Below are 13,365 nucleotides of genomic sequence, written 5' to 3' on the forward strand. Positions count from 1 at the left end.
AAGCTATAGATAAAGACCGGAAGCATTAATTATTGTTGAAGAACTGAATAAAATTTTAACCAACCTTAACATGTAAGAAAATGTTCCCATGACTGAAGAGAGAAAGTTGGAGAAGAACTGAAGAAAAGGTTGTGGGTAGTAATAACATACAGACCTACAAACGAGAATTCGAAGGATGCTGGCTATTGGTGATGGAATAACGAATAAAAGTGTAAGAACATAATTTACAACAGAAACAAAACTAAGAGTAACAATAATCATAATCTCACTCATACAGAGATAGAAGATTGAGAATGTATTAAATATTGTATGAAATCTCTGCTTCCACTTATCATTCCGTGAACACAAAAGATCACCTCTGAAACTAAGTAAGAAATATTAACATACCTTTACACATATTTAAAAGTAGAGAGTGGGGGTGGAGGACCTGGGTGGCTCAATTGGTTGGGGACTGACCTCTTGATTTCAGCTCAGGTCATGATCAAAGGGTCATGGGATCAAGCCCTGCATTGGGCCCCATGTTAGGCATGGATGGAGCCTGCTTGAGATTCTCTCTCCCCTTCTCCCTCTACCCCTCCCCTGCTCTCTCTCTCTCTCTTTCTCTCTTAAAAAAAAAAAAAAAAGAGTTGAGAATGAGACTAGAGGAAAACAGGAATTAGTGAGAGAACTGTTATTTTTTATTATGAATCCATCTCTACTATCTGCCTTTAAAAATTGTTGCTAAAAATTTAAAAATAAAAAAATAAAAATAAAAAAATAAAAAAATAAAAATTGTTGCTATTTAAAAAAAAAGCTTTCTATTTTGTAATATTGTAGATTTACAGAAAAGTGACAAAGATATTATAGAGTTCTCATACACTTTCATTCTGTTCTTTCCGGTGCTAACCTTATATTACCATGGTGCATTTATCAGAACTAAGAAACTAATGTTGATACATTACCATTGACTGAACTCCAGAATTTATTTATTTATTTGGATTTCACCAAGTTTTTCATAATGCCCTCTCTATGTTCCAGATCTAGAATCCAGGGTCATACATTGCTTTTAGTTTTCAGGCCTCCCCAGTCTTCTTTGGTCTGTGGCACTCTCTGTCTTTCCCTGCTTTTCATGACCTTGGCAATACTGAGGAGTACTGAAAAGGTATTCCGTATAAAGCCTTCTAATTTTGTTTCATCTGTTGTTTTCTCAGTAGTTATGGGTTTTGGAAAAAAACACAAGCCGTGAAATGCCCTCCTCTCACGTTATCTCAGAAGTGCATGCTATCTAAATTAAATCACTTATGATGTTAATCTTAATTACTTGGCTAATGTAGTGTTTTCCATGGTTCTCCACTGTATAGTGATTATTTCCTCTTTTGTTGCTCTGCTCTTTGGAAGTGAGTTTTTAAGTCTAGGTCCCAAACATGTGTGAGGACAGAAATTAATCTTCACCTCCTGTAATCGGGAGAGGGGGTAGTGAGTACACATTTTATTTGGGATTCTTCTGGAAGAAAGATTTGTCTGTTGTCTTTCAGCTACTTATTCATTCAGTCATTTATCTCAGTATGGCTCATCTAAACTTATTTTATACTATAGAATGTTAGTTATTTTCCTGTCGAAATTGTTCCAGGTTTGGCTATTGGGAACTAAGCTGTGCTTCTTTGTTTTTCTATCATTTCATTTTTGAGCATTTCCTTACCTCTTGGAAATACAAGATGATCCAGGCTCTTTTGCTGAGCTATTTTGCTATTTCTCCTAAGTGCCTTGGTTCCTTTTTATTAGAGAATAGTGTTCAGAAACCAAGGTCTAGATATTGGATGTGCTTGTCACAGTGGCGTTATTGCTTCTGGGACTTCTCAATGTATATAGCTCCTATTGTATGTGTGTATACTAATCCATAAATACATACTGTATTAAGGTTCTCCAGAAAATTAGAACCAGTAGGATGTGTGTATTGTAGAAAGAGATTTAGTTTAAGGAATTGACTCATGTCATTATGCATGCTGGTAAGTACAAATCTTCAGGATGGGCCAGCGGGTAGGAGATCCAGCCTATGTTTGAGTTCGAGTTTGAAGGACATGTGCTACAGAATTCCTTTTTGTTGAGGAGAGGTCTTTTATTTCACATAGCATAATACCATATGGGTTCATCTATGTTATTGCAAATGGCAACATCTCATTCTTTTTATGGCTTAGTAATTTACATGTATTTATATTTATGTGTATTTATATATGTACCAAACCTTCTTTATCCATTCACCTCTTGATGGACACCTAAGTTGCTTCCATACCTTGGCTATTGTAAATAATGCTGCAATAAACAGAGATACATGTAAAAAAAAGAGAGAGAGAATCTTTTTGTTCTATTCAGGCTTTCAACTGATTGGTTGAGACCCACCCACATTACAGAAGACAATCTACTTTACTCAAAGACCACTAATTTAAATGCTAATTTTATCCAGAAACATTTTCACAGAAATATCCAGAAAAATATTTGAAATATCCAGAATAATATTTGACCAAATATCTGAGTACTGGGGCCCAGCCAAGTAGGCATAAAATTAATCATCATAATACATATCATAACTTTGCAATATAAATATGTTACTATATTAAGCTAAATATGAGTTGATACTTCTGTCTCTGACTCTAATCCGCTCTCAGTGTTATTTTTGTAAATACGTGTTTTTTTATTATATATTTTAAGACATGAAACATCTTGATTTTCATTAATAAATATGAAATGGATAATTTTAAATTATATAGTGAATTCGTGAAGCAGTGAAATAATCAACGACTCCTAACGCATTTCAGATATTTTATATTTTTTATTTGGTTTAAGCTACACAATTGTGCTTGAGAAACTGAATCATTGGACAAGTCAGGAATCTGAAGCTGAAAGAAAATAAAGAATTTGTCCAAGTTCTTGTAGAATGTTAATTTATAAGTAGTAGATCCAGAGGAAAGAAGATCACGTAGTGCAGGCATCAGGAGAAGAATATTAATTAACATTAACTAAATTTCTAGGGCTAGCGTAGATAGTGCCACAAACTGAGTGGCTTAAAACAACAGAAATGTATTCTTTCACAGTTCTGGGGTCGAAGTCCAAATTCAAGCTATCAGCAGTGCCATGCTCCCTTTGAGGCCTCCGTGAAGAAGTACTTCCTTGTTCCTTCGAGCTCTTGGTAGCCTTGTGTATTCCTTGGCTTTTGGGAGCTTAACGCCAATCTCTATCATCACATTCTCAAGGTCTTCTTCTTTTAAAGATACCAGTCATACTGGATCTAATGACCTCCTGATTTGGTTATCTGCAAGGAGTGTTCCCAAAAGGTCCCATTCACAGGTGTAGGGGATGAGGACTTCAACATATCTTTTTGAGGAACACAATTCAGCCCACGATTCCTCCTGAGTGATGCTGATATAATTCAGAAAGCCACTGAAACTGTAGTCAAGACAATGTAATCATGGTCTGCATTGAGAGAGGACATCCCAGAGGATGGAGCAGGACTAGATGGTGGTGACCTAAAAAGGGTAGGGAGGAATGGAGAGTCTGTCTCTCCTATATTTCATTCAGATTTATTTCCTTACCTAGCTTTCATTATTTTCAAATCTTGATTGAGGTATAGGAGGTAGGATATGCTAAAAATATAAGCTGTAAATGCTAAGAATTGTTCCTTGCAAAATTCTGCAGGACAATAGGATGCAAACTAAACTAATATAATATAGCTGTTAGAAAGTGTCTGAGACAGGGAATAAAGTATTTCCCTGAACCTCCAACCTCCTTTGGAATTGTATGAAACAAAACTTTGATTCCCTAAATGCTTCCAGTGTTTCAGCAGCAGGCATGGGAGTTCTTGACTCCGAGATGAGGGTGAGAAGTACACAGTAAAAGAGGAAAGAGATGAGTGATGCCAGGGTAGCTGAGTCTATTTATTTGTAACACCATGTAAGAAACATTTCAAGAAATGCTATTATACTGTACATTATTTGGGTTAAACTATCGTACAAATGGCAAGTTGATAAAATATAGATCATCAATATGATTTTATTAGTCACCAGGTTGTGATGCCCAAGGAAAGTAGATTTCCGTTTAAGTTTATGTCAATCTGTGATGTCTTTGCCTAAAAATGGTGAAACCAAGCAGTGAAGAGATTATTTCTTTCAAGTCTATATATGAGGAAAACATTAAACTTTAAAAGCAAAGGCCATTTGTTTGCCGTTCCAAATCTGAGAAGATTAAAACATGGCACATTCAAAGCTCCACTGAATGTTAACAGTGCATTGTTTAATGGCTCATTGTTTAAAGGTTACTTTCTCCATTAAAAGTCATTTCTTGTGTTTAATTTGTAAATACTCCCACCATATTTTGGTTTCATTCAAGTCATTATCATAAAAAAAATTTATAAAAGGCTGGTAAGAGAGGGATTGAAAAAAAAAGAATGAAAAACGACAGATGATTATGAGTTTAGAGAGCCTCAAGTGAAAATGGAAGCCAAAAAGAATCAAATCTGCATATTTTGTTATAAATATGTCACATATCCAAGTTGTACCCTAGGATATACATAAGGTAAGGCATATAAAGAACATAAATCCCATGGAGAAACAAAGGGCTTATACACACTCAAGAGATAAATGGAATTCAAATAATAAAATATTTCCTACTATAAAAGACTATTGAACTGTAGAAACATTTCCAATGGTCTCTCTATACAAACATAGGCAAATGACAACATTGACAAATGGATGCACAAGTCTAATTTGTACTGTCAAAATTGAGGTGATGTCTTTAGTGTACCTATGTTGTAATAGAATTACGGTATATTTTCATGTTTGTTCTTGAACACTGCAGACCCAGAGTCACAATATTCCTAAAAATGTTTAATAGGACACTTTTTCAACATATATGCATGTGTATTGGGGATTTAGGGGTGGGCTTCTTAAAGTCAGGAAGAAAAATAGTTCATATTGGAAAGAGAATTTCTTTAGATAAAATCTTACCCATGCAGTGAATTTTCTGAAGTTACAGGTGCACATACTCTGCCTTCTAAGGTATCAAGGAGAAAAAATATCCATTAATAACACTCGATTCTATGGTCACAGCTCAGTGCTTCTCAATAAGGTTTACTTTTATAAAATTTTCACATTTTCTATAATTGTGAAGTACAAATGGGCTTTTCCTAGTTAATATGGATTTGCTGTAGATGAATACAGAGCATACCATATATTCCTGAAGTAATATGCTGATAGTTATAAAAGTTTTGCATGAATTTCTTCCACTGCATTTAAAACTGAATATTTAGTATTATTGATGATATGTATTATAACTATTTATTTATTTATTTATTTATTTATTTAAGAGAGATCTCGTGTAAGCAGGGGTGGGGGTTGGTAGAAAGAGAGGGAGACCAAATCTTAACCAAACTCCATGAGCAGAACAGAGCCCAACACGGGGCTCAATCTCACAATGCTGAGGTCACGACCTGAGCCTAAATCAAGAACCAGACACCTACCCAACTGAGCCACCCAGAGGCCCCTGTAACTCTTTATTTTTAAATCATTGCTTTTATGAAAATCGATGTATTTTTTTAACTTGAATGTATTAAGGGAGCATGCTTATTAAAGGCACCTTTTGGATAAACTGAAGAATCCTTTGGTAAAGCAAGTTTTTAAAAAACCATGCTATTATTAATGCATTATTAACTCCAGATTTCTGATATATGATATAATTTCAAATGATATATACTTAGAAAGAAAGAAGAAAGAAAGAAAGAAAGAAAGAAAGAAAGAAAGAAAGAAAGAAAGAAAGAAAAAATGGAACTCTATAAATTGATAGGCCAAAATATGAAAATACAATTAGAAAACTGATTTCTTAAAAGATGCTATTCCTGTTGCTTCAGATGAAGAACTTGGTAGAAGAAAGCTGGAATGAAACAGATCTAGAATGAAACATGAGAAGAAACAAAATTATATCCAATTTCGGGAAACAGATATTTTTTCTCCTTCTATGCCAAGAATTGCTGCTAATAGTTTCTTTTTAATCTGCTTTATTTTTACGTTTAATGTGACAAGATTTTCAGAGAATCTTGTTCTAAATTTTAAATGGAGAACTCAAAATATATTTTCTGAATTTTAATTTTAAAACTTAAATGAAAAAAGAATTTAAGATTAATTCATACCACCTGTTCCTGTAGCAGTTGATTATCAAGAATCAGCCAGATCAAATGTTCCCACCGTTTTTACAAACTCAAATGAAAATTAAAATATGGCCTAAAGGGGAAAATACAACATAATTACCATCGAAAGTAAAGTTATGAGCTTTGGAAAATGGTTACTTAAGCCTATAAGAAATTGCATGTGTTTGAAGGCAACACCAACAGTGACAATAAAATAGCTTTTTAAGGTCCACAGAACATCACTGAAAGAAAAGTTTGGTTTAATTAATTGAGTGACCATTTGTCTAGCAGTCACTATGTGACAGGGTCTGGCTTTGCTGCTGGCTACAAAACATCTAAGATTCCCACATCCTCCTCTGTAGAGTTTGGGCATCAATGGACAAAAATGTCCACACAACTACAACTTTGGCGATTCAGCAGAGGGATAAACAAATTTTGGGGAATACAGTAACGAAGGAGTAGGTGTTAACACATATTACGGCATCTAATTAACCAAGCAACCCAACAGTAGTTGTTACAATTCTCACTTTGCAAATAACAAAACACTGGCAAGCAAGCAATGTTCAAAATGAGAAGAGTCAGCAAGTCAGGTATTATCAGAGATAGAAGTAAAAATGTATTTGACATCAAAACTGATAAGGTCACCAATCTATATGAAACATCCAGGGCTTAACTGCTTTTGCCTAGGATTATAGAAAAAGGAAAGTTCTACAGAAAGGACTTAGTTGAGGTGAGTTTCAGTGAATAAGAAAGAATTTGCCAGGTGGGTGAGATGGAGAAAAACAGGGAAAATAGCACACGCAAAACCAGAGAAGCGTGAGGAGGCAAGGTGTGATCAGAGGATGGTAAGGCAAGGCATTTGATACATGCGGAGTCTGAGATGCCAGAGCAAGGAATGGGTAAGAGAGAGTGAGGGATTAACACCAACAAAGCAGTGAGTGGGAATATAAGAGCCATGAAAATAAGCTGGAACTTTATCCTTCAGTAAATCAACAAAAGATTTTTCGATAGTCCTTGTGACAATCGCTGGAACGGGTAATCTCTGGCTTGTAATTTTAAAATCAGACTTGGCCTTCCCTGATATTGATGAATTTCATGTTACTTAGGCTTGAATCCAGTGTGCAAATTTGTTTCTGGGTTAGCATTTACTAAATTTATGTGAGTAACAAACTAAACATCTGAAAAGAATAAAACCAACTTATATAACTATACAAGTGCTCGGATGCATGATGAAAGACTTTGCACGAATTTTTGTTTTATAATTATGTGGCCTTTTGCCTAGCCAATTCATTATGGACTCCCTCTTCTGCCGCCTATAGTCCCTAAATCCTCTTGCATCTATGTGCCGATCTGTTCATTCATCATCAGAGTTGTAGCTATCCTAATAGATACCCAGGAGCATTCGGCAGTGGTTCTGCTCTCAAGCTGTCTAGAATTTCGTGATGGAGATGGGATTGTCTGCATTTATCATTCAGATCTCTGGGACGAAGTGTTCAGTATTCAACAGTAACAGAAAACATTCTTCGGGACCTGAATAGTTTAGAAGACGTGGGGGTCTCCACTCCCCTTTCCTATTTATTGGACTATATTTTGATGCAGCAAAGGCAGTGAAAAACAGGAAGTACATGGACTCTGGAACGGCCAGATCTGAGGTCATCACCTCGGGGTAGGCCCAGTAAGGGGAATGATGCCTCAAATGTCTGAACTGGCTTTCTTGTTCACACAATGGAAATCCTTACATCAACTTTCTAGACCATACGATGTACTTTCTATAAAATATTTATTAAATAATTATTCAATAATGCATGCTCTTTCAAGCATATCCCCACTGTAGTACACTTCTGCTCTGAAGTTCAGTGAACCCATTGCAATGGACGCAACCCATCAAGGAAAATTAGTTCATTGAAATGCACCCCGAGAGTTGCATATTTGAACATATGTTTGTTAAAAAATACAAATTATAGGGGCACCAGGGTGGCTCAGTTGGTTAAGCATCTGCCTCTGCTCAGGTCATGAGCTCCGGGTCCTAGGATCTGGCCCCACATAGGCGGGGTGGGGAGGGGGTGGTCCCTGCTCAGCGGGGAGTCTGCTTCTCCCTTTCCCTCAGCCACTCCCTCTACTTCTGCTCTCCGTCTCTCTCCAGTAAATAAATACAATCTAAAAATATAAAATAAAAATTACATATTCTTCTTTAAAGTTATTAAATGTCATCTGAAATTTCAGAGCATTAAGTATCATGACAAATAATAAGTAAGTAAAATAAGGAGTTGATGCTTTTCAAATTTACTATACAGCTCTCTCTTCTGGAAACCACTGGTAAGAGAAGACAACTGGGTTTACCATATGATTTCCATCATGAGAAAGCCTCTGCTAGGATGTGAAAGTTGCTGTTTACACAATTTAATTTCTCTACTTTCTAGTCAACCATTTAAAGTCCACAAAGCATAGAAAAATGGTAAAATCTGAAGATTACACGGAAAAGGCCTTTGACCATGCTGAAGGGCTGTAGATGGAAGTCAATTAGCCGGAACTAACAGTCCTGAATTCATTACTCCAGCTGGTTATTATTTTTGAGCCTCATTACACACATCTGACAATCAGAGGCACTTACACGTCCTGCTCCCGGCTCTCCTGTGAGAATAAATATGGAAAGGCTTTTATACTCCCAGGTGAAGAGAGAGCTTTAGATACAAGAGGTCCATAAAAACAGTTTGCCTTTCTTTAAAGAAATCTGACTGTGGATGCATGGACGTATATATTCAACTCATAAACACTATCTATTAAATAATGGTTACTTTGCAACTGTAGTTGTACAAGGTTCATCTTAAAGACATATATTCCCCTCATAGAGGTTTCACATGAAATATTACAATGAGGACAAAACAGAGTCTCCATCTAACCCCTGAGATGAAAGCGTGAAGTATCACAACACTCTTAGGACTTTGTCAGGTGCAAGTACTAAAACGGGAAAATCACTAACAGACTCTTCTACTGAAATTCCCTACTTTTACATTTGAAAAACTGTAATATACAAACGTTAGAGATGATGTGCTCTTCTTCTGGTTAAGTTGAAAAATACGGCACTTTGTTATGTTTGAGATGCTGAAAGGCATTAAAAAATGATGAAGAATTAAACTTTTAATTTTGTTAAGACCTTATCCACTCACCTAGTTTAAAATTACAAAGGTAAAAAGAGGCAAACAATGAAAATTCTCTCTCTGGCCAGTTTTCCTCTCCAGGGCAAACCACTCTGACTGTTTAGTTTGTTTGCTTAGTGCCAGTGACCCTGCAGGTGGAGAAGCCCAGTCTAGTACCTACCAACAGAGAAAGAGGTCAAGGGTCAGGATATAGATTAGCAATGTGTTAAGAATGAACGTAGAGATACACTCATCTTACTAAAAATTAAAGAATGATTTTAATGAAGGAAATACTGAAGCCCATCAACTGTGCAGAGAATAATTGCACACACGGATTTCTAGGCCAGACCTGTTTGACCGGCTTGGTCCCAGCGCAGCTAAGGTAACCCGAGGAGAAGAAGGGCTGATGCAAACAAGTAAGTAGCAGTTGAAGAAGAGGCTTTCAAAGATATAGTCCAGGAAATTTAAACGGTTATAGCATCTGGAAGTCGAGAAGAGGAGAAAGATCCAGAGGGGAAGAAGCTAGTGTAACACTTGCTCAGGTTCATATTCAAGGCCCTAAGGTGGCCAGTTAGTCACACTTGAGTTTCTCTTTCTATCGCAATATTTACCATCCACGTGTGACTTCAGTGTACATCAGTGTTCTCATTTGTGAGATGGTAACGTAATTAAAGAATGTTGTCCTAGAGTACACAAGGCGCTCGGAATATATATGGTCTGTCTTGAGACAAATATCAGTCCCGACAACAAGAAGACAACTGTCGCTCTCTGGAGGACAGAGATTCTCTTGTTAGATAAAGTTGATTCATATAGCTCATCTATATGATGGAGAAAGATCTGAGAACAGTCTATTTTCTTTAAATTTGAAATAAGAGAATTCATAGCTGCACAACTCATAAAGAAGACAAGGTTGGGCGGCCCCGGTGGCGCAGCGGCTTAGCGCTGCCTGCAGCCTGAGGTGTGATCCTGGAGACCCGGGATCAAGTCCCCTGTCCAGCTCCCCGCATGGAGCCTGCTTCTCCCTCTGCCTGTGGCTCTGCCTCTCTCTGTGTGTCTCGCATGAATAAATGAATAAAATCTTTAAAAAAAAAAAAAAAAGACAAGGTTATCTCCAGGAGCTTAAGGGAAATGGTTTTTTTGCAGGATCACCAAAAATATACAAAATAAAAAGTAAGGCCACGAAGCAGAGAAACCTCAGTGTAGAAACCTCAGTGTAGATGTCACACCATTTCTTTGACATTTTCGTGAAAGTGATTCAAAGTATTTTAACTTGGATGTTTTCCCCCAGACACCCTGATGAGGGCAAACTGTAATTAGTGGTCTCTACATTGAGTTCTATCATTACTTCTGTGGATTTTTTTTTTTTTTTTAAGATTTATTTATTTTATTCATGAGAGACACACACACAGAGAGGCAGAGACACAGGCAGAGGGAGAAGCAGGCTCCTCCCTGCGGGGAGCCCGAAGTGGGCCTCGCCCCGGAACCCCAGGATCCCGCTCAGCCGCCGAGCCCCCCGGGCGCCCCCCTTCTCTGGATCTAGCGGCCTTCCCCAGAGTAGCTTACTCAGCTCCAACATTGCCCACCTATCAGGAAGGAATCAAAGACTCATCCTAGACAAGTGTCTTGTAAAGGTGCCGTTTAGTTAGGGTTGTTTCAGGTTTCTGAGCGGTTTGGAGACATGGGGGCAGAGCTGAGTCTTCCTGGGTGGGGGCACCTATTGCCACCCCGAAAATGTCACTGTGCGGCCTAGGTTGCGGGCAAGCGCGAGCACTCGATGCATCCTGGTGCTTGAGTCTGCCGCGGTGACTGCCTGCCGGCAACCTAACAGCGTCTTTTGGGGTGAGGGCCACGGAGAATGTTCCAGGCCTAAGCAGACACCCCCTAATGCCTCGGTGTTGAACAGATAGCATTCGGTTAAATACAAGGACACGTTTATTTAGACAAGACAGAGGGGGTCACAGCACAGGGTGCACAGACTGCAGCTAAACCTAAGCTGTCACAGCTTCCAAAGGCGTGTGAATGTGTGTGAACCGGGGGGTCCATTCCTGGGGTTCCCGGGGGCCGGGACAGGTGGCGGCCCTCCCCGTGGACACGCCGTTGGGCTTGCATTTCACCTTGCATCGTTCCCTTGGTTCCCTGGAACTTAAAGGTAAAACGCATGGGTCTGTTCACCTGCCGAGGGTTGTAGGCCAGGCCCGGTGGCTGCAGGCCTCCAAGTGAAGGATTCTGTGGTTTGTGTGACTGATCCCAGCAACCTCAGTGACGCGTCCTCCGCCTCCCGGAGGGCGGGGGATGCGCTGACCCGGCCTGGGGCCTGGGTAGGGAGACTGCTGGGAAGGTGCTCAGTCCGCGGGTCCTGGGCGCTCCCAGAAGTAGTTCAGAGAAAGGTGTTGGTGCTTCTCCCCGTCTGCGGCCGCTCTGTAAAGCCGGCAGGTGTTTTGCGGTGCGATTCATTACTGCGAACTTGGGTCAGGAGCTGCTCACGTCTTCGCTGCCAGGCGTCCTGGAAGTAGTGCCGGGGACAAGCGGCTCGCGTCGCGCCCGGACGCCCCGAGCCCGGCCCCTGCGGGCGGTTCAGGTGCGGGCGGCGCGTCAGGTCCCGGACCAGGGCCCGCGAGGCGCCGGGGCGGGCGGGCGGGGCGGGCGCGGGCTGCAGGGGCTGCGCCGCGGGAGGAGGTAGGTCCCGCCCGACACCGCCGCGGCTCCCTCCCCCGCTGGGCGCCGGCGTCCTCCCCGGAGCGCGCGCCCCGCCCGGGCCACCAGCCGCGCCCCCCGCTCCCCGCCGCCCTCCCGCGCCGCGCGCTCCGGGTGGGGCCGGGCTGGGCGGGGGGGGGGTGTGCTGGGATGGGGTGCGGCGGGTGCTGGACGGGGGTGCTGGGGGTGCTGGACGGGGGTGCTGGACGGGGGTGCTGGGCGGGGGAGCAGCGGGTGCTGGACGGGGGTGCTGGACGGGGGTGCGGCGGGTGCTAGACGGGGTTGCCGGGTGGGGGTGCTGGGGGTGCTGGCCTGGGGCGCTGGACGGGAGTGGTGGGCGGGGGTGCTGGGGGTGCTGGGCGGGGGTGCTGGGGGTGCTGGACGGGGGTGCTGGACGGGGGTGCTGGGCGGGGGAGCAGCGGGTGCTGGACGGGGGTGCTGGACGGGGGTGCTGGACGGGGGTGCGGCGGGTGCTAGACGGGGTTGCCGGGTGGGGGTGCTGGGGGTGCTGGACGGGGGTGCTGGGCGGGAGTGGTGGGCGGGGGTGCTGGGGGTGCTGGACGGGGGTGCGGCGGGTGCTGGACGGGGGTGCTGGATGGGGATGCGGGGGGTGCTGGACGGGGGGGCTGGGCGGGGGTGCTGGACAGGGTGCTAGGGCTGCTGGACGGGGGGGCTGGGCGGGGGTGCTGGATGGGGATGCGGGGGGTGCTGGACGGGGGCGCTGGGCGGGGGTGCTGGACAGGGTGCTAGGGCTGCTGGACGGGGATGCCGGGCGGGTGCCGGGCGGGGGTGCGGCCGGGGGAGGCCGGGCCGGCGGGGCGGGGGCAGGCGGGGCTGGGGTGCGGCGGGTGCCGGGCGGGTGCCGGGCGGGGGTGCGGCCTGGGGGGGGCGGCGGGGCGGGTGCCGGGCGGGGGGCGGGGGGGCGGGGGTGCTGGGCGGTGCGCCGGGGCCGCGGGAGCCGCGCGCCGCGTCGCTGTAACCGGACACCCGCGCGCCCGCCGCGGTGCCGGCCACTTTCCATTCAGTGCGAGGGCTTGGCGGAGCGGCGCCGAGTCCGCGAGCGCCCTACAAAGAGTCGGAGCGCCGGGAGGAGGCGCCGCCGGGACGCCGCGGACGGCGGGCCCTCTGCGGGAAGGGCTGGGCGGCGGCGGCCCCGGCTGAGCCCGGCGACCCGGCCTTCTCGGTAAGCGGGCGCCGCGCCCGGGACAACGGCCCTGCGGACCTCGGGGCGCCCGCCGGCAGCTCGGCTCGGGGCGCCGCACCTGCGGGGCGCGGGCGGGGGCTGCCGGGGGCGCGGCACCTGCGGGGCGCGGGACCTCGGGGTCGGGCCCCCCGCGGAGACCGGGACCTCGGGGTCGGGGCGCCGCACCTGCGGGGCGCGGG

The 13,365-nt window shown here is 43.8% G+C and overlaps 1 protein-coding gene across 3 annotated transcripts in view; it reads left to right on the top strand.

The window, feature by feature from the left end:
• SEMA3C (semaphorin 3C) overlaps positions 1-13,365 on the top strand; it is a 208,708-nt gene that overhangs the window by 15,602 nt on the left and 179,741 nt on the right. Inside the window, exon 1 of one of the 3 annotated variants that reach the window (XM_026006115.2) lies at positions 11,569-11,866. The exons of 1 other annotated variant lie outside the window; for it this stretch is intronic. The gene's annotated coding sequence lies outside the window, so the exon portion shown is untranslated. Of the gene's footprint in view, positions 1-11,568; positions 11,867-13,015; positions 13,166-13,365 lie in introns of those variants that run through there. One more of the 3 variants, XM_072759819.1, reaches the window with a different exon arrangement.

The sequence above is a fragment of the Vulpes vulpes genome, chromosome 5 (assembly GCF_048418805.1).
Source record: "Vulpes vulpes isolate BD-2025 chromosome 5, VulVul3, whole genome shotgun sequence".
Taxonomy (NCBI): domain Eukaryota; kingdom Metazoa; phylum Chordata; class Mammalia; order Carnivora; family Canidae; genus Vulpes; species Vulpes vulpes.